We start from the raw sequence: 23,541 nt of genomic DNA on the forward strand, positions 1-23,541 counted from the left end.
ATGACCTTAATGTTTTATTTTTATAGGGTTGGAACATTTAATTCTGTCCACCTGATTCCAGCTGAGCCTGACATAGCTTTCTCTTCCTTTAACAAAGCTCCTCTCTTTGATTGTTCTTATCCAATAACTAACCTAGCAGATTATCAGAATGCTAGAAAGGAATATAAATTTCTAATAAAACAAAAAAGAGTTGAATACGAGGAAAGGCAAAATCTTGAACTAATAAAGCAAATTGAAGAAGATCCGTATAAAGCTCTCCGCACAAGACAGTCACGCTTTCCAACGGACATACCGAAGGAGGTTTGGGAAGCACACTTGGAACAAACACTACACTACAATAACACAACACCTACAACCATTACAGATGATGAAATAGAGCAGTGCACGCCCTTCTCAATAGCTGAAGTAAAGAAGGTTATTGAGGCCACGAGGAATCATAGAGCTGCAGGTCCATCTGAAAGCCTCAGCACCATACCTATTGCTAGTATGGACAGAGCTGCTGAACAAATGTCTAGAGACAGCGAAGATTCCATCATCTTGGAGGAAGTCAACCATAAAGATGCTCTATAAAGGAAAAGGAGAGGTGAATAGATCTGAGTCCTACAGAGGAATTGCACTGGAACAAGTAGGTTTTAAACTGCTTACGAGATTGCTGACCCAACGCATAGGCACAACAGTAGATCCGCTTTTGCCGGAAGAACAGTATGGCTTTAGATCAGGCAGATCAACTTTGATGGCAGCTGGAAATCTACTTCAAGACATCCACCGAGCAATTGCCGAACATCGAGGGAAGATGTATGTAGTTTTCATTGACTATACCAAGGCCTTTGACAGAGTAAACAGGACAAAGATGCTGAAGAAGCTGGAAGCTTTAATTGGAAGAACATGGCTGACAAGACTAGCAGTTAATATATTAACAGAAAATTTCGTACAAATAAATGACAACCTTTGTACATCCAAATGATTGGAGTGCTTCAGGGCAAACCACTGAGTCCATTAGTATTCAATGTCCTAACGCATGATGTGACAGCCAAGATCAAGAGATGCACTCAGAGTGTAAACGCATACATATATGCCGATGACATGGCATTGGCCTCAGAGAATAGAGATGAATTGCAGAGTGCGATGGATCTCATCACAGAATGGGCAGATGAGAATGAAATGGCGCTAAATATAAACAAAACTGAGTTAGTAGTATTCAGAAAAGGTGGTAAATTAGCAAAACAGGACTTTATACAATGCAAAGGACAGAGGCTCAGGAATAGCAATGCCAACAAATACCTCGGAATCACAATTCAAGTAACTGGAACGTCTTTCTCGATACACCTGAGGGAAAGAATAGCCGCAGCAATTGGAAACATCAACGACATCAAGCAACTACCACGTCTGTCCCTGGAGACAGCCATGCGACTTTTTGTAATCAAGGTTATGCCTGTAGCCACATATGGTCTGGAGTTAATATGGGAGTTCCTCTCGAAGAAACAACTGCAAGAATTGGAAAGTCTGAAAGCGAGGTTCCTCAAGCGAGTTCTAAGCATCTCGAAATACACTCCATCTCGACTAGTCTATGTATTCACTAAGTTTTACAATATTTAAAATTCTTCCACCGTTTTGATACTTTTTGCCTTTTGGCAAATTTTTTTATTTGTCAACAGTACATGTTTCGTTCCTTATTTAGGAACATCCTCAGCTGTTATTGTAGCTTAGGTGAATTGCTAAGATTTAAAACACGTTAATTTGATTCATTTAAAAACTGCTAAAAATACCAATTAAATTAAATGATATTAAAAACAATGTAGGGGTTAGTGTGTTAATGATGTGAGAGCGGATGATTACATAGTTGGTCAGCTTAAAAACTATGTCTATTCATTTGAATACTTGTTAAAAATTTCATTTTGTTACAATAAAAAGTCTGTTTGCGGTTAAAAGTTTTTAAAAATGTTTGACTTCGTAACACTGTTCAAATTATTGAATTTTTTATCTTCTGTTCCTTCCAGGTAAGTTGTTATATATTATGAGTTTGCTTATGGTGCCTTTGATTGAGTCTAATGTGGAACTTTGAAGCTGATTGCTGAACAATATTTGTGAAGGGAGCTTTTTTTCAATTTCTTGCTATGTTAGACTCCAATTCCACTGTGACCCTGGAGGGACGTTTGTTGCTGCTTTGCGTCTTCTATAGAAACGTGTTTTAAATCTTAGCAATTCACCTAAGCTACAATAACAGCTGAGGATGTTCCTAAATAAGGAACGAAACATGTACTGTTGACAAATAAAAATTTTTGCCAAAAGGCAAAAAAGTATCAAAACGGTGGAAGAATTTTAAATATTGTAAAACTTAGTGATTAAATTTTGATACAGAAAATGAAGTTGATTACTTGCTAGTCTACGTATTGGCGAGGGAAACGTTTTTAGTGGAGGATGTAAGACTTCACCTACTGCTACCATCCACAACAAGTTATCGGGAACTCTTACAAGAACTGAAAGAAAAAAGAGCAGATATTGGGATGGATTTCTACGGGACAGATGCCATGATCAACCGTGAATGGACACGCACAGGATATGACTTACGGCATACCGTTACGAGGTTTGCCATACATGGGTTTCATCATAAAGTATGCCAGACCTTGAATTATCATGAACCAGGCCCGGATTGCGTGTGTAGACTCTGTGACCAACACCGTGAGAAGTATCACACTTTACAGTGCAAGCGTAGGCAACAACGATCACCCAGCTTGCTAATGAATAGTGGAAATGACAATTAAAAGTGCAAAAAACATTGTGACAATAAGTGGAAAGATATTTTATTTTATTTATTTCTTATATGGCCATTGGATGCAATAAAATTCGTATTATTATCCAATCACGTTTAGTCTAGGCTTACCCTTGTTCCCTTTGACATGATGGTAATAGATGTGCATGGTCTGGGGAGTATTCAATTTTCCAACCATTCATGCTTTTGCCAAGAGACATCCTCACTGTTTGAAAGTTCAGATATTTTCATTTTTTGATTAATGTTAAGAAGGGATAATTAATCTATCATTGTTTACCTCAGTGGGTGGTGATTGTAGAATAACATAAATGGTATCCACTGCCTGTCATAAGAGGCACCTAAAAAGGGCCTTTAGCCGAGTCCTGGCATTGCTTCCATTTGCTTGTGCAACGATCCTCACTTTTATCTATTCTATCTGACCTCCCTTAGTCAACTCTTCTTCTTTTACAACCCTAACAGTATTAGAGCGTTCGGGGCCTAGGAGTCTTTCATTTTCACACCCTTTGCCTTTCTTAGGTTGATACCCTCATTTTTTGAAGTGTTGAAACCCTTCAATTTCCCTGATTAGTGAATAGAGGATGGTTGCCTAATTATACTTCCTCTTAAAAAAAATAATCACCAACACCAACTTAGCTGGAGCTGCTATGGTGCGAGTGCAATGTAGGTTCACACTTTGCTGCTATCACAGCCTCTACCAATCTAGAAAGACTTTCCAATAAGTTTCGGCAGATGTCTGCTGTATTTTTTCCATTTCTCCAGTAACATTGCAAACAATTCTGCAGACATTCTGAGGCAGTCTGGTCAGACTATTAACCAATGCAGTAGCTTGTCCCAGAGATGCTTCCTCAGAAAAACAAGAAAGGACTTAAGAACTTGCAGATATGAATACTGCTTTGGATAGTGAAGTTACTGCAGAGAATAAGGATCAACAAACTTAAGTAGTTTGGCCACATCTCAGAAACAATAATCAAGAGCAATGATGGAATGGAAGGGGACTAGTAGAAAACCTAGGTGAATAATGAAAATATGCGCAATGAGAGTAGAGTGGAATGGTGGAAGAACAGGCAGTCAGATAACGAGTGTAGTAGAGGAAGAAGAATATTTTTTGCAAGAGCTGTCTTAAGGTTTTATGGAGCAATGAGGGACATCGTAGTCAGGATGGTTATGAATTTCATGTTTTTGGTCCGTATTGAACAATATATAAGTAATAATAATAATAACTTAAATGTTTCCACCTTTTCAATACAATATATTCACAAATTTACAAAATTATACGGTACTAGTTTCGACCCATCTAGGGGTCATCATCAGCCGTATTGAAGCAAAGATCATTTGTGGCGAAATCCTAAGACAATATTATTTTAAAGAATAACAAGTGAAATGAGATGTTATGGTAATAGTTAATAATACAAGGAATATACATAATAAGAGGTTTTTAACAAAGAATAAAGTATAAATGGGGTGTTGTAAAAATTATAATCATGGAAATCAGTAAGTTCTTGTATTGAAATGAAATATGGCTTAGGAAGAGGGCTTAAGGTGGGGCTGAAGGGTGCGGGAGAAAGTGTAATTGTCTTGGAAAAGTACCTTTGATTAAATTTAGGATTGAGTTTAGGTTGGCTGCATTATTGTTTCTGAGGAAAGTGATAAATAGATCGAAGAGTATGTTGGGTTTCTCTGAGATTTCATTGAGATTGTGACTGGCATTAAAGTATTGGTCTAGGTGTATGTAGTAATTTTCCATTATGTTCAGTAAAGGGCCCTTGTTTGCTAATACGAGGATGTCCATGTCTTGTTCAATATTGGTGAAATTATGGTTATAATCTTGCATGTGTTGGCCGATGGCTGAAAACTTGTTGTATTTTATTGCGTTAGTGTGCTCGTGGTATCTGATAATGAAGTTTCTCCCGGTTTGCCCGATGTAGGTTTTTTTACAGGTGGTACATTTGATCCTATAAACTCCTGATTTTAAAAAACTGCTGGTCTTGTTGATGTGTGAAGTATTGTATAAAACATTCATGTTCTTATTGTTGGTTTTGAAGGCTATTTTAACGCCTTGTTTCTTAAAGATGTTGGTTAACTTGTAGATATCATTGTTGAACGTGAAGGTGGAAAATGTTAGAGGTTTGGTTATTTCTTTTTTGAGGGTAGTTTTTGGGCGATGTTTGTGTTTATTGATTATCCTTTCTATAAAATGATTGCTGAAGCCGTTGAATTTTGCGATTCCGCGGATTGTGTTGAGTTCGTTTTTTAGATCTTTATTGGACATAGGTATGCTGAAGGCTCGGTGAACTAGGCTGTTGTATGTGGCTCGTTTGTGGGACTGGGGGTGCACTGAATCTTGGCGAATGGTGGAGGCTGTTTGAGTGGGTTTTCTGAAAATTTTATAACTGAAAGAATCTGAGTTTCTAGTGATGGTTAAATCTAGAAAGTTGATTTTTTGATTTGATTCGGATTCTAGTGTGAATTTGATATGAGGATCAATATTGTTGAGTCTTAAGAGGGTGGTGGGTGCGTTAATTGATTTCTCATTCATGATTACAAAGACATCGTCGACATATCTGGCCCAAAAGAGAATGTTTTCGAATTCGTTGTCAATTTTGGTGTATTCGAGGAAGTCCAGGTATATTTCTGCTAAGATACCTGAGGCCGGTGACCCCATTGCCAAACCATTTTGTTGATATATGACATTGTCAAAAGTGAAGAAGTTATTGTCGATGATAAGTTTTAATATTGTGATAAAGTCTTGTATCTCTAGTTTGCTTAAGTGGCTGTTTTTGTTTAAATTGTTTATAATTATCGGAATTAATTTTGATACTTGTATGCTTGGGTACATGTTTACAATATCGAAAGAGTGGATGGAGTGATCCGGTTGCAAATTGAACTTGTTTAGTTTTTTTACTAGCTCAGATGTGTTTTTAATAGACTTTTTGGATAAGAATTGATAATTTTTTCTTAAGAAACATTGGATGAATTGTGATATTCTGTATAAGGGGCTTGGTCTATAGTTGATAATTGGCCGGATGGGAATTCCGGTTTTGTGAATTTTGGGAAGAGCTTTAGCAGTGGGGAGTCCTGGGTTCATATGTATGAGTTTGGATTTTTCCTGTTCGGTAAATAAAAATGAAGTGTTTTTAAGAGTTTGTTTAAGTAGTTTTTGAATTTTTTGGGTGGGGTCTTTTTTGATTATGGAAAATGAGCTGTCTGTGAAAAAGTTTTTTGTTTTTTCAATATATACTTTTTTATCCATGATAACTGTTGCATTGCCTTTGTCAGCTTTGGTTATGATGAGTTCGTTGTCTTTAATTTTCTTCTTGAGGGCGTATATGCGCTTTTGTTCAGCAATTTTTTCTTTATTATTGAGGTTATTTGCGGGGTTGGTTAAATTGTGGAGGATATCAGTGATCACAGAATCAGAGCTAGCCATCAGCAAAATACCGGAAGACACGCAAAATGAGGTTAGAACCGATGTTAAAAGGAAACTAACTGATATCCTCCACAATTTAACCAACCCCGCAAATAACCTCAATAATAAAGAAAAAATTGCTGAACAAAAGCGCATATACGCCCTCAAGAAGAAAATTAAAGACAACGAACTCATCATAACCAAAGCTGACAAAGGCAATGCAACAGTTATCATGGATAAAAAAGTATATATTGAAAAAACAAAAAACTTTTTCACAGACAGCTCATTTTCCATAATCAAAAAAGACCCCACCCAAAAAATTCAAAAACTACTTAAACAAACTCTTAAAAACACTTCATTTTTATTTACCGAACAGGAAAAATCCAAACTCATACATATGAACCCAGGACTCCCCACTGCTAAAGCTCTTCCCAAAATTCACAAAACCGGAATTCCCATCCGGCCAATTATCAACTATAGACCAAGCCCCTTATACAGAATATCACAATTCATCCAATGTTTCTTAAGAAAAAATTATCAATTCTTATCCAAAAAGTCTATTAAAAACACATCTGAGCTAGTAAAAAACTAAACAAGTTCAATTTGCAACCGGATCACTCCATCCACTCTTTCGATATTGTAAACATGTACCCAAGCATACAAGTATCAAAATTAATTCCGATAATTATAAACAATTTAAACAAAAACAGCCACTTAAGCAAACTAGAGATACAAGACTTTATCACAATATTAAAACTTATCATCGACAATAACTTCTTCACTTTTGACAATGTCATATATCAACAAAATGGTTTGGCAATGGGGTCACCGGCCTCAGGTATCTTAGCAGAAATATACCTGGACTTCCTCGAATACACCAAAATTGACAACGAATTCGAAAACATTCTCTTTTGGGCCAGATATGTCGACGATGTCTTTGTAATCATGAATGAGAAATCAATTAACGCACCCACCACCCTCTTAAGACTCAACAATATTGATCCTCATATCAAATTCACACTAGAATCCGAATCAAATCAAAAAATCAACTTTCTAGATTTAACCATCACTAGAAACTCAGATTCTTTCAGTTATAAAATTTTCAGAAAACCCACTCAAACAGCCTCCACCATTCGCCAAGATTCAGTGCACCCCCAGTCCCACAAACGAGCCACATACAACAGCCTAGTTCACCGAGCCTTCAGCATACCTATGTCCAATAAAGATCTAAAAAACGAACTCAACACAATCCGCGGAATCGCAAAATTCAACGGCTTCAGCAATCATTTTATAGAAAGGATAATCAATAAACACAAACATCGCCCAAAAACTACCCTCAAAAAAGAAATAACCAAACCTCTAACATTTTCCACCTTCACGTTCAACAATGATATCTACAAGTTAACCAACATCTTTAAGAAACAAGGCGTTAAAATAGCCTTCAAAACCAACAATAAGAACATGAATGTTTTATACAATACTTCACACATCAACAAGACCAGCAGTTTTTTAAAATCAGGAGTTTATAGGATCAAATGTACCACCTGTAAAAAAACCTACATCGGGCAAACCGGGAGAAACTTCATTATCAGATACCACGAGCACACTAACGCAATAAAATACAACAAGTTTTCAGCCATCGGCCAACACATGCAAGATTATAACCATAATTTCACCAATATTGAACAAGACATGGACATCCTCGTATTAGCAAACAAGGGCCCTTTACTGAACATAATGGAAAATTACTACATACACCTAGACCAATACTTTAATGCCAGTCACAATCTCAATGAAATCTCAGAGAAACCCAACATACTCTTCGATCTATTTATCACTTTCCTCAGAAACAATAATGCAGCCAACCTAAACTCAATCCTAAATTTAATCAAAGGTACTTTTCCAAGACAATTACACTTTCTCCCGCACCCTTCAGCCCCACCTTAAGCCCTCTTCCTAAGCCATATTTCATTTCAATACAAGAACTTACTGATTTCCATGATTATAATTTTTACAACACCCCATTTATACTTAATTCTTTGTTAAAAACCTCTTATTATGTATATTCCTTGTATTATTAACTATTACCATAACATCTCATTTCACTTGTTATTCTTTAAAATAATATTGTCTTAGGATTTCGCCACAAATGATCTTTGCTTCAATACGGCTGATGATGACCCCTAGATGGGTCGAAACTAGTACCGTATAATTTTGTAAATTTGTGAATATATTGTATTGAAAAGGTGGAAACATTTAAGTTATTATTATTATTACTTATATCGTAGTCAGGGTCAACACCAAAAATAGATTAGTTCTAATGCACAATTTCAATGCACGAGATGGAAATAGAACTGAAGGATATGAAAAGGTGATTGGTAAATGTGGGGAAGAAATGGAAGCTAATAGGAATGGGAAGCGTTTGCTGGACTTCTGTGCTAGTAAGGGTTTAGCAGTTACGAATACATCTTCAAGCATAAGGCTATGCACCACTACACATAGGAGGCAAGAAGTACCAGACCCTTAATAGATATATCTTAACCAAATTCGAATTCAGGAAATCTGTTAGGAATGTATGGGTTTTCTGTGGATTTTTCGAAGATAGAGACTGCTATCTGATTTGTAGTGAACTAAGTAACACTAGGCCTAGGATAGAGAAAGTGAAACCTGTCTGCAAACTAATAAGGGTAGAAAATCTCTAGGATGGGGAAATTAGACAAAAGTACATGGATATGTTTAGTGAGAAGTTCCAAACAGTGGACAGTAAGCAGGTTTAGGATATAGAAAGAGAATGGGTGGCATACAGGGATGCTGTAGAAGAAACAGCAGGGAATGCCTAGGAACAACTGTGTGTAAAGATGGGAGAAAGCAGACATCTTGGTGGAATGATGAAGTGAGAGCAGCTTGTAAACATTTAAAAAAAAAAAAAAAAAAAGGCATATAGAAATGGCTCTAAACAAGGAATGATACAGACATGCAATTGTACGTAGATGAAAGAAACAGAGCGAAAACAAATAGTTGTTGATCCATAAAGAAGTCGCGGGAAGCAGCAGTGAAACCTTTCTGGACAGTAATAAAGAATCTTAGGAAGGGAGGGGAAAAAAGGAAATGAACAGTGTGTTGGGTAATTCAGATAAACTCATTATAGGAATCACCGGTCAGGTGGTGGGAATATTTTGAAAATCTTTTCAACGTAAAAGGAAATCTTCCTGGTGGTGTTGCGAACAACCGAGCACATGGGGAAGAGGAAAATGATGGTGAAATTACGCTTGAAGAAGTGGAAAGGATGGTAAATATAGTGAGAAAGTAGGGATGAAATGACTTCATAGAGTAATAATAATAATAATAATAATAATAATAATAATAATAATAATGTTATTTGCCTTACATCCTCCTAACTACTTTTACGGTTTTCAGAGACCTCGAGGTGCCGATATTTTGTCCCGCATGAGTTCTTTTACGGGCCAGTAAATCTACAGATGTATTAGAGTACCTTCAAATACCACCGGAATGAGCCAGGATCGAACCTGCTAAGTTGGGGTCAGAAGGCCAGCGCCTCAACCATCTGAGCCACTCAGCCCAGCTGCTTCATAGAGTAATAAGATTAGCATGGAGCGTTGGTAAGGTACCTTCAGACTGGACAAAAGCAGTAATTGCACCTATCTACAAGCAAGTGAACCGGAAGGATTGTAACAACTATCGAGGTACCTCATTGATTAGTATACCAGGCAAAGTATTCACTGACATCTTAGAAGGGAGGGTGCGATCAGTGATTGAGAAGAAGTTGGATGAAAACCAGTGTGGTTTCAGACCACAGAGGGGCTGTCAGGATCAGATTTTCAGTATGTGCCAGGTAATTGAAAAAATGCTACAAGAGGAATAGACAGTTATGTTTCATATGAAAATGAAAATTCACAGCCTGTTTCCAATCATTCGACCGAGTCAGGAATGGAATGAGTGAAGCCCTCATCTAGCGGCGAGGATTGGAATTATGCTGGCTGCCAAAGCCTGTCGCACTCCTCTGGGGCAATGATTAATGAATTACAGTTGAAGTGAAATGATATTGGTGAGTGTTGTTGGAATGAAATATGACAGGGAAAACTGGAGTACCCAGGGAAAAACCTGTCCCGCCTCCGCTTTGCCCAGCAAAAATCTCACATGGAGTGACCGGGATTCGAACCACGGAACCCAGCGGTGAGAGGCTGGCGCCTGAGCCACGGAGGCTCATAGATCTAGAGAAAGTATGACAGCGCACCGAGGGAAAAGATGTTTGCCATACTGCGGGACTATGGGATTCTTTGTCTTCCTCCGCTTTTCCCACATCTGTGGGGTCACACCTGCAAATTGTGTCGCACAAGTAGATTTGGCCATGTTTTATGGCCCGATGCCCTTCCTGATGCCAACCCTATATTGAGGGAATTAATTACTATTGCGTGTTTCTGTGATGGTTGGTAGTGTAGTGTGTTGTCTGAATATGAAGAGGAAAGTGTGGGACAAACACAAACACCTAGTCCCCGGGCCAGAAGAATTAATCAGACGCAATTAAAATCCCCAACGCGGCCGGAAATCGAACCCAGGACCCTCTGAACCCAAGGCGTTAACGCTGACCATTCAGCCAATGAGTCAGACTCTGGGGGACTATGGGATTAAGGGTAGATTATTAAAATCAATTAAAGACATTTATGTTGACAATTGGGCTGCAGTGAGAATTGATGTTGGAATCAGTTCTTGGTTCAGGGTACTTACAAGGGTTAGACAAGTCTGTAATCTATCACTTTTGTTGTTCATAGTTTACATGGATCATCTGCTGAAAAACAAAGTGGCAGGGAGGGATTCAGTTAGGTGGAAATATAGTAAGCAGTTTGGCCTATGCTAACAACTTGGTCTTAATGGCAGATTGTGCCAAAAGCCTGCAGTGTAATAATCTTGTGACTTGAAAATAGGTGTAATAAGTATGGTATGAAAAATAACCTTTCAAAGACTAAATTGATGTCGGTAGGTACGAAATCCAAGATAAATGAATGTCAGATCGGGAATACAAAGCTGGAACAGGTAGATAATTTCAAGTATTTAGGTTGCGTGTTCTCCCAGGATGGTAATATAGTAAGTGAGATTGAATAAAGGTGTAGTAAAGCTACTGCAGTGAGCTCGCAGTTGCGATCAATAGTATTCTGTACGAAGGAAGTCAGCTACCGGAGGGAACTATCTTTATATCGATCTGTTTTGAGATCAACTTTGCTTTATGGGAGTGAAAGCTGGGTGGACTCAGGATATCTTAATCATAAGTTAGAAGCAACAGACATGAAAGTAGTGAGAATGATTGCTGGTACAGATGGGAACAATTTTTCCTAATTTTTTTCTCTCTGATTAGTGTTATACAGAGGATGGTTGCCCGGTTGTACTTCGTTCTTAAAACAATAATCACCAGCACTACTCTGTCTGTCATTTACAGCGATATTGAGAAAATGCTAACGTTTCAACAGCTGAAATTGGTACCAGTTATAGATCGTTATATGTCTTCTTTACAAGAAACATACAATGAATCTCTCATGACCACTTCTGTACTTTTTCAAAAGAAAAATGTTTCTATTATCAAAGTCGTCGTCGTGTATTTGCTATAACGGTGTACGCACACAGCTATATCTATCGGTGTGGTGTTGAACTGCATATATTCTGGCTTCTGTTGCCTTCCACAGATATATTTGAGAGACTTAAACTGGTACCAGTTATGGGTTACAAGAACAATGTAATGATGACCATCATACTGAAACTGAAAAATACTCTCTTTCAGTGAAATAATTTTTTTTTTCCATTCTGGGCTTTATTTAGATTAATAAGCATCAGGTAGAAAAGCCCAACTGGTGGCCATGTTTGTTAATGCATCAATTCTATATGGTCTGACACTGTGGTTAGACGGTTTGAGTTCCGTTCATTGAAAATATTTTTACCATCAGAATGTTGGTCGGCAGGGTAGGGGAAATGATGTTATAGAATTTCTAATCACTGGAATGCATGCCAAAAGCCTGAATTGAATTCCAAACCTCTCCGCAGTGTTTATATGGAGTGAGGGCATATGACACTGTTGATTCGTTCTGGACAGTTGTATGTAGCTTTCTTTACAGTACGCAGATCCAATGACGTCAAAGTACAACTCTGAGCTATAACTGCATTCAATATGGTTTGTAAGAATATGCTACAATACCCATTTTGATTCCATTTGAATGCCGTAAAAACCTGGAAAGTGTAACTTTTATTCATAATAATAATAATAATAATAATAATAATAATAATAATAATAATAATAATAATATGATAAAGATGTTGATTCCTAAAGGGACCCTGAAATGTTTGTTCTGAATGAGTAAATTTATAATACCAACTATATTCGTATTAATAATAATAATCGTATGGCCTCAGCTACCGTGTGCAGATATTTTAATTTTTGATGCCATCTGTTGTCTGCTCATCAATTTGGATGTTCTGTTTTACTCTAGGTCTACTAGATGGCAGACCAAGTAAACCGAAACTCTCTTGGGTGTCTATGGCCGAGACTCAATTAATTTTGTCGGGTAAACAACAAATGTGTCACCAGAGATCTTTTACCTGCCGACATCTTACGACATGGAGTGTCGAATGGACTTTTTTTCCGCCCTTCAAAAATAAGACTCCTTCTGCCGGGTTTGAACCCGCTACCTTGGGATCCGTAGGCACTTTCATTCATGAGATAGATACATTCATTCAGAGAATAAACACTTCCCCCATAAGGAGGTTGTCCATGAGGACGAAGTATACTAAATACATTTATGACTATATAAATGATTTCTCAGTATGGATAATGAACCTTTCAAGGCTATGAAGACCACATTTTTCATTTAGAATTTCCAATTTTATAGATACTAATTTCGACTCTTGAAGACAGGCTTAAGTACTAGTAACCTTGATAATGTTGTGAGATGGACAGCAGACAATGCCATGATGATAAACAGGGATTAAAAAGTCAGGTTGTGAGTTTCACAAATAGGAAAAATCCTCTCAGTTTTAATAACTGCGCTGATGGGGTGAAAGTTCCTTATGGGAATCATTGTAAGTACCTAGGTGTTAAGGTAAGGAAAGATCTTCACTGGGGTAATCACATAAATATGACTGTAAATAAAGGGTACAGATCTCTGCACATGATTATGAGGGTATGTAGGATATAAAGGAGAGGGCATATAAGTCTCTGGTAAGACACCAACTAGAGTATGGTTGCAGTGTATGGGACCCTCACCAGGATTACTTGATTCAAGAACTGGAAACAATCCAAAGGAAAGCAGCTTGATTTGTTCAGGGTGATTTCCAACAAAAAGTAGCATTACAAAAATGTTGCAAAGTTTGGGCTGAGAAGACTGGAGAAAGGAGACAAGCTGCTCGACGAAGTGGTATTTTCTGAGCTGTTAGTGGAGAGATGGCGTGCAATGACATTAGTAGACGAATAAGTTTGAGTGGTGTTTTAAAAGTAGGAAAGATCACAAGTTGAAGATAAAGCTGGCATTCAAGAGGATAAATTGGGACAAATGTTTCTTTATAGAAGGGGAGTTAGGGTTTGGAATAACTTACCAAGAGAGATGTTCAATAAATTTCTGATTTCTTTAAAATCATTTAAGAAAAGGCTAGGAAAACAACAGATAGGGAATCTGCCACCTGGGTGACTGTCCTAAATGCAGATCAGTAGTGACTGACTGAACTTATAAACAGATTTGACAACTAGTCATATGTATATAATATACTGTATATCAAACTGTAGTCAGATGTATGCACATTCAATTCCTTTATTTTGTTAGCTTTTGTGTTTGTACTTTCCACCATGATGTGGAAACTATAGAATATAGGCTAGTTTGACCACATTTCATTACTAAGGTCTACCCATCCACAAGCAGGTTTTAAGACACACAATTTCAAAATCACTCAAATGACTGGGTTTTACAGCAAGGCTGAAACAGTTATTTTAATGTTTTGCAGTACACAAATTTTACAAAATTACGCATAACTTAATTAATAATAATGTTATTTGTTTTATGTCCCACTAACTACTCTTGTACGGTTTTCGGAGACGCCGAGGTGCCGGAATTTAGTCCCGCAGGAGTTCTTTTACGTGCCAGTAAATCTACCGACACGAGGCTGACGTATTTGAGCACCTTCAAATACCACCGGACTGAGCCAGGATCGAACCTGCCAAGTTGGGTCAGAAGGCCAGCGCCTTAACCGTCTGAGCCACTCAGCCCGGCCATAACTTAATTAAAAACATGATCCGTAAACATTCACTTATAACCTAAACCTAAAAATATAGCACCGATTCTCTTAAAACTCTTGGCAAGAGTCCTCTGAAACTAAAAGCATTGAATAATATGCGAGCAGATTAAATTTTTTTTTTTTTGCTAGTTGCTTTACGTCGCACCGACACAGATAGGTCTTATGGCGACGATGGGACAAGCAAGGGCTAGGAGTTGGAAGGAAGCGGTACAGCCCCAGCATTTGCCTGGTGTGAAAATGGGAAACCACGGAAAACCATCTTAAAGGCTGCCGATAGTAGGGTTCGAACCTACTCACTATCTTAAAAGTCCGAGAACATATTTCCTTATTTCGTAAGATTATTTGTATAAAAGATTTTCTTGCTAAACATCCACCGAGTCTTGAAGTAACAGGTGCAATTAATAAGAAAACATTTTACTATTGGTTATAAAAGTCAGTCGTTAAAATAACGTAACCAGTCATAAAACGTAAAAGCTCCCAGCACTAAAAAGAACATGAAGGAACTTCAAACACTTTTTGCGTAATACATGTCTTCTCTAACTTAAAGAATGTGGCTGGATTCGGTCTGCTGAGTATTAAATAACAATATTTTATTTTACATGAAAATAAGGTGGACGCCGTGTTTCCAGGGTACTAAACAATGTTCTCGGTTCAAAATGGCACCTGAAGCAGATAAAGAAAAATTTGTGTACACTTTATGCATTGTTTTTGTAACTTTGTCATTGTATTTTTTTCTTATTTTATGGCTGATGATGATGCACACCAGCATCGAAACCAGTCCTAAGAATAATAAAATGTTATAAATTATTTTATAACATTGTATGGTATTTAATAGGTGGACCTTTCTTGTTCCCATCAAAGCCTGCTGAAGCACTATTAGAGGTGACCTGAACGCATATCCTATGGCTCCCCACACCATGATGCCAGGCATTATGGCTGTGTTTCTTTCCACAATATGGGCAGGATCTACCCTCTGCCCACAATGCAGCCAAATACGCACACGATGGTCATAGAAGGTTATGGAGAAGCAAGACTCATCGCTGAACATGATGCAACGCCAGTCGTCCTCTGTCCATACCTCCGGGCAAGGCACCGCTCCAAACGAAGGCGTTGGTGTTCTGGTGTCAATGGCAACCAACGCATGGGGCGCTAGGACCCCAATCTGGCAGATGCGAGTCTTTGAGACACTGTGCGGGAACTCACAGGATGTTGTCGAATCTTCAGTACATGTTCGCAGACGCCGAGTGCCGAAGTTATGGGACCCCGCAATGCTTGGCGCACCATACGATGGTCCTCCCTCAGGGTGGTGCTTCTTGGTCGACTCGAATCTGCACGATGAGATTGGGTGCCTTCATGTACCCATTGAGTCCAACATCGGCCTCTGTGACATCTGAATGGCCCACATACCTGGCAATTGCACGATACGACCAACCAGCCTCATGCAGTCCCACAATGCAGCCTCTGTCAAATGCTGTAAATTGGTGGATAGGCTGTCTAACGCGTCTGCAAGGCATCGCAGGTGCTTCGTACTGTAGGGAGTTCTCTCTGTATGTACTGCTTAACTGTCTTGACATACAGGAGTTGACTGGTAACAACTTATCAACAACAGGACAGTGCCATCACAAATGCACTCTGTTAAGCATTTTACACATTATAGATCCTTGTAAATCTAATAATTTACTCACACATCAATGGTATGCATGTATACCCAAATGGGATAATATTGGACTACTCCTTCTGGGTGCTTACCTCTTTTTGTTAGGCAGTGTATTTATCTACTACCATATCACAATATTGTTGTAATTACAATCGCAGTACTTACCAACTGCAGTCCATTTTTCTACTATTAGGAGATGTTGCCAACTGAGTTGTTTCCACTTTATTTTCAGAAGATATCTCAAGCAGTCAGATCCTGACACACTTGAATAGACAGGGATTTTGAAATGAAACACAAAAGTACACAAAAAATATCCTTGGTGTTATTCCTGATAAAGATAAATAGAAATAAATTAACAACTTAAGAAGTTTATGCTCGTTACTCCAATAAATTTTTCATAAAATTACACATTATAAGTCGTAGTAAACATGAGCAATACAGAGACAGAAAGACTGTATAAATTTTCTGACAACCACCTTAACTGCAAGAGCAACACACTTGTATCCCAAGCTTAGAGTCAACACTACAACACCATTATGCCATTCATTATGCCAAGTACACATTTGCAATCTCCACTCGAAAGGAGCATCAGTACTAAACGGTCCTTCTATTAGGATAGTTAAGGACCTGGCAGACATCAATCTGGCCTGGAAGCAAGAATGGATTTACAACTCTTCACTGCAGCTGCACAGAGTAGTTTTCTCGGAGGCATTGTTAAACCTGATATTCCGAATATGCCTTGCAAAATGTAGTCAATGCGGAACAGGGTCACAACTAAACGTGGTAGATGTGCTGACCTGTTGCACAAGTGGGGGAAAATTCTGTGTCCAGCGTGCACAGGAGTCGAGGAATGTCCCTTTCTTCCTACTATGAAAATTTTCTGAATTTCTTGGGTGCTACTGCAGAGGCTCAGCAATTTATAAATAATTTAGAAATTCATTCGTAACTTTCTTCTTTTTTTCCTTTCCTTATTTTTTATAATAGTAACTTTTTAATGTCATATGCTAAATAAATAAATAAATAAATAAATAAATAAATAAATAAATAAATAAATAAATAAATAAATAAATAAATAAATAAATAAATAAATAAATAAATAAATAAATAAATAAATAAATAAATAAATAAATAATTTTAAAAGAACATTTTCAAACTTGAAATAAGACATTCAGCTTATTAGGTCTCGTCAAGTACATACAGTACATGCTGATAAGATGTTAAGTACAGAACAAAAAGGCCAACTGAACACCAGTGAGAACTGAACCCACAACCTTCGAATTTTGTGGCTGATGCTCTGCTGATTGAGCTATGTTGCCTCAGTTGTTCTTCTATTCACATGGATTTCTATTCGAATGGTCCACATCGGGCAATCAGCTTGCAGTTCACAGTTGTGATATCCATACTCCCAGACCTGTAGCTCAGGTCCCACAAGCTGCTTTTGGCTGAATTAAACATGCTTCTCTGGAGATTCCAAACAAATATTTGGAGTCGTTTAGTTTCAAAAGCAGATAAATCACAAATACAATTTTTTTCAGGGGACATAAAGCACTCTAAAACTACTGCATGAATAAAATAAACCTTGAAATTCAGGCATGAGTTTTGCACAAGATGGGTGCATACCTATCTCAGATATAAACACTCATTAGTTTACAGTTTTGTAAATAACTGGGTATTTAATTTGGATGTATTTGGTTTAGAAGCAAGCTGCATGGATTAATCCTGTTTTGAAACAATATACAGCAGAAACTGGTTAAAACATCTCTCTCTAGTACGTTTCCCTGGTCATTACATCATTATTTCAAAGTCCCAGTCCATGTCCTATTAAATACAGTACATGCTAAAGAAATCTGGATAGCACATTTACGTCACTCTTTAGTGTGTTCGTAACTCCCGCCATAAGAAATTTAAATTAGAGTTTCCGGCCATGTTGGGCACAAGACGCCTCAGCGACGACTGGCCTGTGTGAGGATTTGGTAGAGAACTTAATTTCACAGCCCTAGCGTGTTGGCCTGCAGCTGCAGGGAGCGTCAGTCTCAAGCCAGTGTTTGACGTGGGCGTGTTTGTTTGGATCGCGTAACAGTAGCTCATGTGACATGTTGGTGCTTAATTTTATGTTCATAAGTTCCCTCTTTATGTTATATTTTTTCGGTTCCTATAAAACATACATAAATTAGGTCTACTGTACTTGCAGGACATTCAGTTATGGAGAAGAAGAAAGCTAGACAGTTTACAAATGATGAAAGATTAAAGTTTATTGAGAAAGCGGATGTTAATTCACACATGAAACGTGCAAATAGTCCACATGTTCGATATTCCTACAATAACTTTAAACAGAATTATAAGCAATGTGTATAGTTCACGTCTCTAAGAACGTTTTTCCATGATGTTTTACTATGTTGGTGTTCTTAAAATGTATTATTTATTTATTTATTTATTTCATTGATTATAATATTGTAAACACTTGTTTCTTTGTCTTGATCATAATTATTTTTACGCTCAAACTTAACCTTAAATTTAACAGTGTAATTTTTTTTTCATTTTTTAGCATGTTCCCTCTTTATGATGCTATTCTTTTTGGTCCCTACGAAAACAGTAGTTTGCAGGACATTCAGTTATGGAGAAGAAGAAAGCTAGACAGTTTACAAATGATGAAAGATTAAACATTCTAACTAGTTTTGGCTTTAAATACTTCTTAACAATTACCATTGTCAAAACACAAACAAAACATGAACATTTAGGTAGTAAATTAAAATACAAATTGCAGAGCAGTCAAGCTGAAAGTTCTGAACATAGAAATGCTGTGTATCTGGTTTTGCAAGTGCAGTGTTCTCCCTAGGACCATTTTAGTGGGCGCACTATCCTGCATAACCTAGACGTATGCTAGTTACGTAATATTAATATATATTTGAGTCACTGAGTCATTACGTGCTCCAAATTAAAATGTAACTACTGTAAAACTGTTTATTTAAATGATAAATCTTCATTATTGTTGGCATAATTACATTGGAGCTTAAATGTTTAGCTTGACTATCACATAATGTCGTGCGTGAGCGGTGTCTGGATTAGCGTGGAATCACACGAGAGCAATCGATTCCTTATGATGTCACAAACCCATATGGCACTCCACAGCAACCGAGTGGTAAGTTTCAGTGTTGGATTATGAACGACCAGTAGAACACTAGAACATCTTGTACTAAAACAGTCCAATTTTGCAATTAATGTTTACCTGTCTGGTATTACTGATAAAGCCCTCCGTGGATCAGTGGTAGGGTGCGGGTTTGAACCTAGCAGAGGTGTCGGATTTTTCAAGGGTGACGCACCATGTTGTACGATTTCAGCATGTAAAAGATCTCTGGTGACATATTTGGTGTTTACCCAACAAAATTCACTAAAACTCAGCCTTAGGCACCCAAGAGAGATTCGGTTTACTCTGCTTCTAGTAGGCCTAGAGTAAAATAGAACGTCGAAATTGACGAGCAAGCAGCCAGATGGTGTCAAATTAAAATGTTTGCACAAGGCAGCTGAGGACGTATTGTTAATGCCCTGAGGGGAATACATTGAAATTTTATCTTGTTCATTTTCTACGTAGTATTCCCCGCCTGGCTGACGAAAATTTCTGAGGAGAACACTGAAGTGAAATGGTAACATAACTGATTTTGAAACTAACGCCGAAATTCACCTGCTTGTAACAGCATGATGCATCTGAATATGAACTGTTCTGCACTTACAGGATTACAGAGGACTATTTAGAGGGAACGAACCCAGCAACACCACAAGTTTACAAAAGAAGTGATGTAGCTGCTTTTGCAACTAAACGACTCATTTATTCAACTTCTGGCTCTGTATTCCCCAAACACAGTAAAGAATGCTACAGTTTACAGATACTGTACAAATTTATAAACACAATTTAAAAATACTGTCTCAGATAAAACAAGATAAAAACTAGAAACATATAACATACACAGTACTCTATCCACAATGGAGACAGATTCACAGCCGTATTGTTCCTATTATGAAAGCAAAGTTTCCTTTGCAAACAAAATAGAACAAGAGTATAAGGACAGATATACAGACACTAATAGATATTATTATATAAACAGTTCAACATATATACATATATAAAGTTTGTACAATAGAATTCACATACACAAAAATGAGCTTACAGCCATTTTAACATGCTTGTAATCTTTGAAGTCAATAACGTATCATATACGACTGGAGTCATGTTATTTTCCGAACATGAAGAAGGAACAAATTAAACGTATACATTTAAAGCTAAATTTACACCGTTTAGGCTGAAGTGGATAAGAGTTCATATCAACCCATTAATACACAGTACAAAGTCGTACATCAGTCTAGAATTCCATAGTGTGATTGAGAATTTTAATTGTCATGCATTTTCCTGTGGTCATCCAAATTGTTAAACCAAGCTTGATTAGATTTCAGCACATATTTCAGATGTTCTGCCAAAAGATGGTATGACATGTTACATATTGTTTCTGAAAGAGGAAAAATTGCTCTTTGACGGGAAAATGACTGCAGCATTTGATTATCTCAAATGTCGACAATAAGTATGAATCCTCGTTACGCCTGTCCTCATCCAAGGTCAGTAGTATAATCATGATGCGTAGAAGGCAGTCGTTAGCATGTGGTGATATTTCTGAAATACTGAACAGAAGTGAGAGTGGGAGCAAGTCAGAAATATCAGATTTTGAAGAATTGTTTAGTGGTGACAGTGATGGATCCAAGAAAATCAACAGTGAATCAGAGAATTCTGAAAGTGACGAATATGATATTGTGTGGCAGGGTTCAAGTTAAATCACAAATATGTTAATTTTCTGAGCTTGAACATTACTTGGGCAACTCTATGGCCCATAAAGGCCTCTTATTAAGTTGTTATGAATGCAATAAATTTTACACAAAATAAATTTAATTTTAAGCCCATACTGTCAATTGTATAATTGTTAAGAATCTTAATTGAAGGTGGAACTTTTAATTAAGATTCTTAACAATTATGCAATAAATGTCTCTGACATTCCTGATCACTTCATTGTTTTCCACACTCTAAAATCAACTGAAAAGAAAATATTTAAACATTTAAAAAATCCAAAGGTAAGATTGACGATTCTTACATTTGATAATGTCAACATGATAACCTAACAGCCATAACTAATAAACTGAAGGTTGCACTAGAACCTACGAATAGCTGACTCACATAAATGAACACATTGGAGACGCCGCTCGTAGAAACTACGGGTGCGCTATTTCATTGCTGCCGACGGAGCTCGTAGAATTTACGGGCAAGTTTTCACTATGCCTAAAAAACAGTAACTGCCGTTTCAGAAGCTGCGACTTTACTAAGATACTGTTAAATGCTTCTATAAGCATAAAATGTACTAGGTATGAGCATAAGCGAGGAGTTCATCTTTCGTAACATAGCCACGTTCCTACATAATCTGGGACTGCATCATCATTGACTCTCAGCTGTGAGATGAGCGCGGAAGTATGTACAGTACATGCGGACAGGAAGAGTGTGTGTTCGAGAGGCAGACTTGTTTGTGTAATTCTTGTGAATATTTAGCATGTCTAATTCAAGGGTAAAAAATTTCGACAACGAATTCATAAAGGGTGTTCTTCTGGAAGGCACGAGTTCTGAAAATGAAGATGAGGATAACAATTACACAATATAATAATAATTTTGTGTGGCATTTCTAGCCGAGTGCAGCCCTTGTAAGGCTCTGATGAGGGTGGGCGGCATCTACCATGTGGAGGTAACTGCGTGATATTGTGGTGGAGGATAGTGTTATGTGTGGTGTGTGAGTTGCAGGGATGTTGGGGACAGCACAAACACCCAGCCCCTGGGCCAGTGGAATTAACCAATGAAGGTTAAAATCCTCGTCCCGGCTGGGAATCAAACCCAGGACCCTCTGAACCAAAGGCCAGTATGCTGACCATTCAGCCAACGAGTCTGACAATTACACACTAAGTAAACATGATTCTGGCACTTCAGGCAGGTAAATGTAGATAATGAGCTAATTTCAAATTGGTGTGACGTGTAACATAGTTTTATACCACTTCCTGAAGTGGGTTCTGTAATATTGTTTTATACCGCTTCCTAAAAATGTGGGTGTTTCCCGTGTAGAGATGACAACCTGCAGCAACTCGATGTAACCCCGTCGTCAAACAAGGAACAGTGGGAAAGCAAATTCCTGATTGTAAACAAGGATACCGGTGTCAATTGAACAATTATGTTAGAATCTGTATTAATGTGTTTCAGTAGATGTGTCCACAATATTACACAGATTTCGAAAGATTAACCAAACTGGCATCCATAGGTGCATAATTTTTTTTTTTTTTTGTAAAACTTATTATCTTCATAAATTTGTATTTAAAAATTGCTGCACTATTATAATTTTAAAACTCATTTCTGTGTAGAAGAAAGTGTGACCCTTCTAAATATTCCAAAAGTTATCATCATTACGGCTTACCGCCCGGCTCCATGGCTAAATGGTTAGCGTGTTGACCTTTGTTCACAGAGGTCCCGAGTTCGATTCCTGGCAGGGTCGGGAATTTTAACCATCACTGGTTACTTTCCCTGGCACGGGGGCTGGGTGTATGTGTTGTCTTCATCATCATTTCATCCTCATCACGACGCGCAGGTCGCCTACGGGAGTCAAATAAAAAAGACCTGCACCTGGCGAGCCAAACCCGTCCTGGGATCTCCCGGCACTAAAAGCCAAACGCCATTTCATTTCATCATGGCTTACCATAGCACTGAAAAAATTCAAACACCATTAAAATCCTGCGATTTCTGGAGGGTAGCACATTCACATATGGCCGTCTTCAATGTGTTCAACATTGATTCCCCTCATAATAGTACATTTGCAACCAGGCTGAAGATTTCCTGGAATAGTGCCATTCAGACAGCCTGTGTACCATTTGCCCTGCCATGTACCAGTGACAATGATTACTTTTGCCAGGAGGAGGTCTTTGTTACAAGGGATTAAAAAGTTTTATGCCACACTTCAAAAACTATTTTGGATGGAATTGAATCTGCAGTTCTGGAATCATGAATCGGTTCCTCTACCTGTGAAATACTGAGGCAGATGCTTACAATAATGTAAAAGGTTCAGTTAAGTTCAATAAATGATTTAGCACTGACTAATACCCAGACTGTACTTCAAGTGGCAGCAGAATTACGTACTCTCTCTCCCATGATCCCCATGGCAGCGCATGAAACGTCATACAATGAAAATCGTTTATAAAATTATATTTATAAAATTTTGGGTTCAGAACTATCTCATTTTGACATGGCATTTTATGAATAGCATGATACAGTGTGTTACATGTCACTACGCATGTCCAGTTATGCAACATGATGGACAAGAGTTGATTAACGCATGAACATAAAGAAGTGTT

The 23,541-nt window shown here is 37.7% G+C and overlaps 1 protein-coding gene across 1 annotated transcript in view; it reads right to left on the reverse strand.

Annotated features, from left to right (window-relative positions):
* Positions 1–22,817: 22,817 nt before the first annotated feature.
* Positions 22,818–23,541, reverse strand: part of LOC136885337 (uncharacterized) — a 157,869-nt gene continuing 157,145 nt past the window's right edge. The window contains exon 20 of the mRNA XM_068230284.1: positions 22,818–22,896. The gene's annotated coding sequence lies outside the window, so the exon portion shown is untranslated. The remainder of the gene's footprint in view (positions 22,897–23,541) is intronic.

The sequence above is a fragment of the Anabrus simplex genome, chromosome 14, assembly GCF_040414725.1.
Source record: "Anabrus simplex isolate iqAnaSimp1 chromosome 14, ASM4041472v1, whole genome shotgun sequence".
NCBI lineage: Eukaryota > Metazoa > Arthropoda > Insecta > Orthoptera > Tettigoniidae > Anabrus > Anabrus simplex.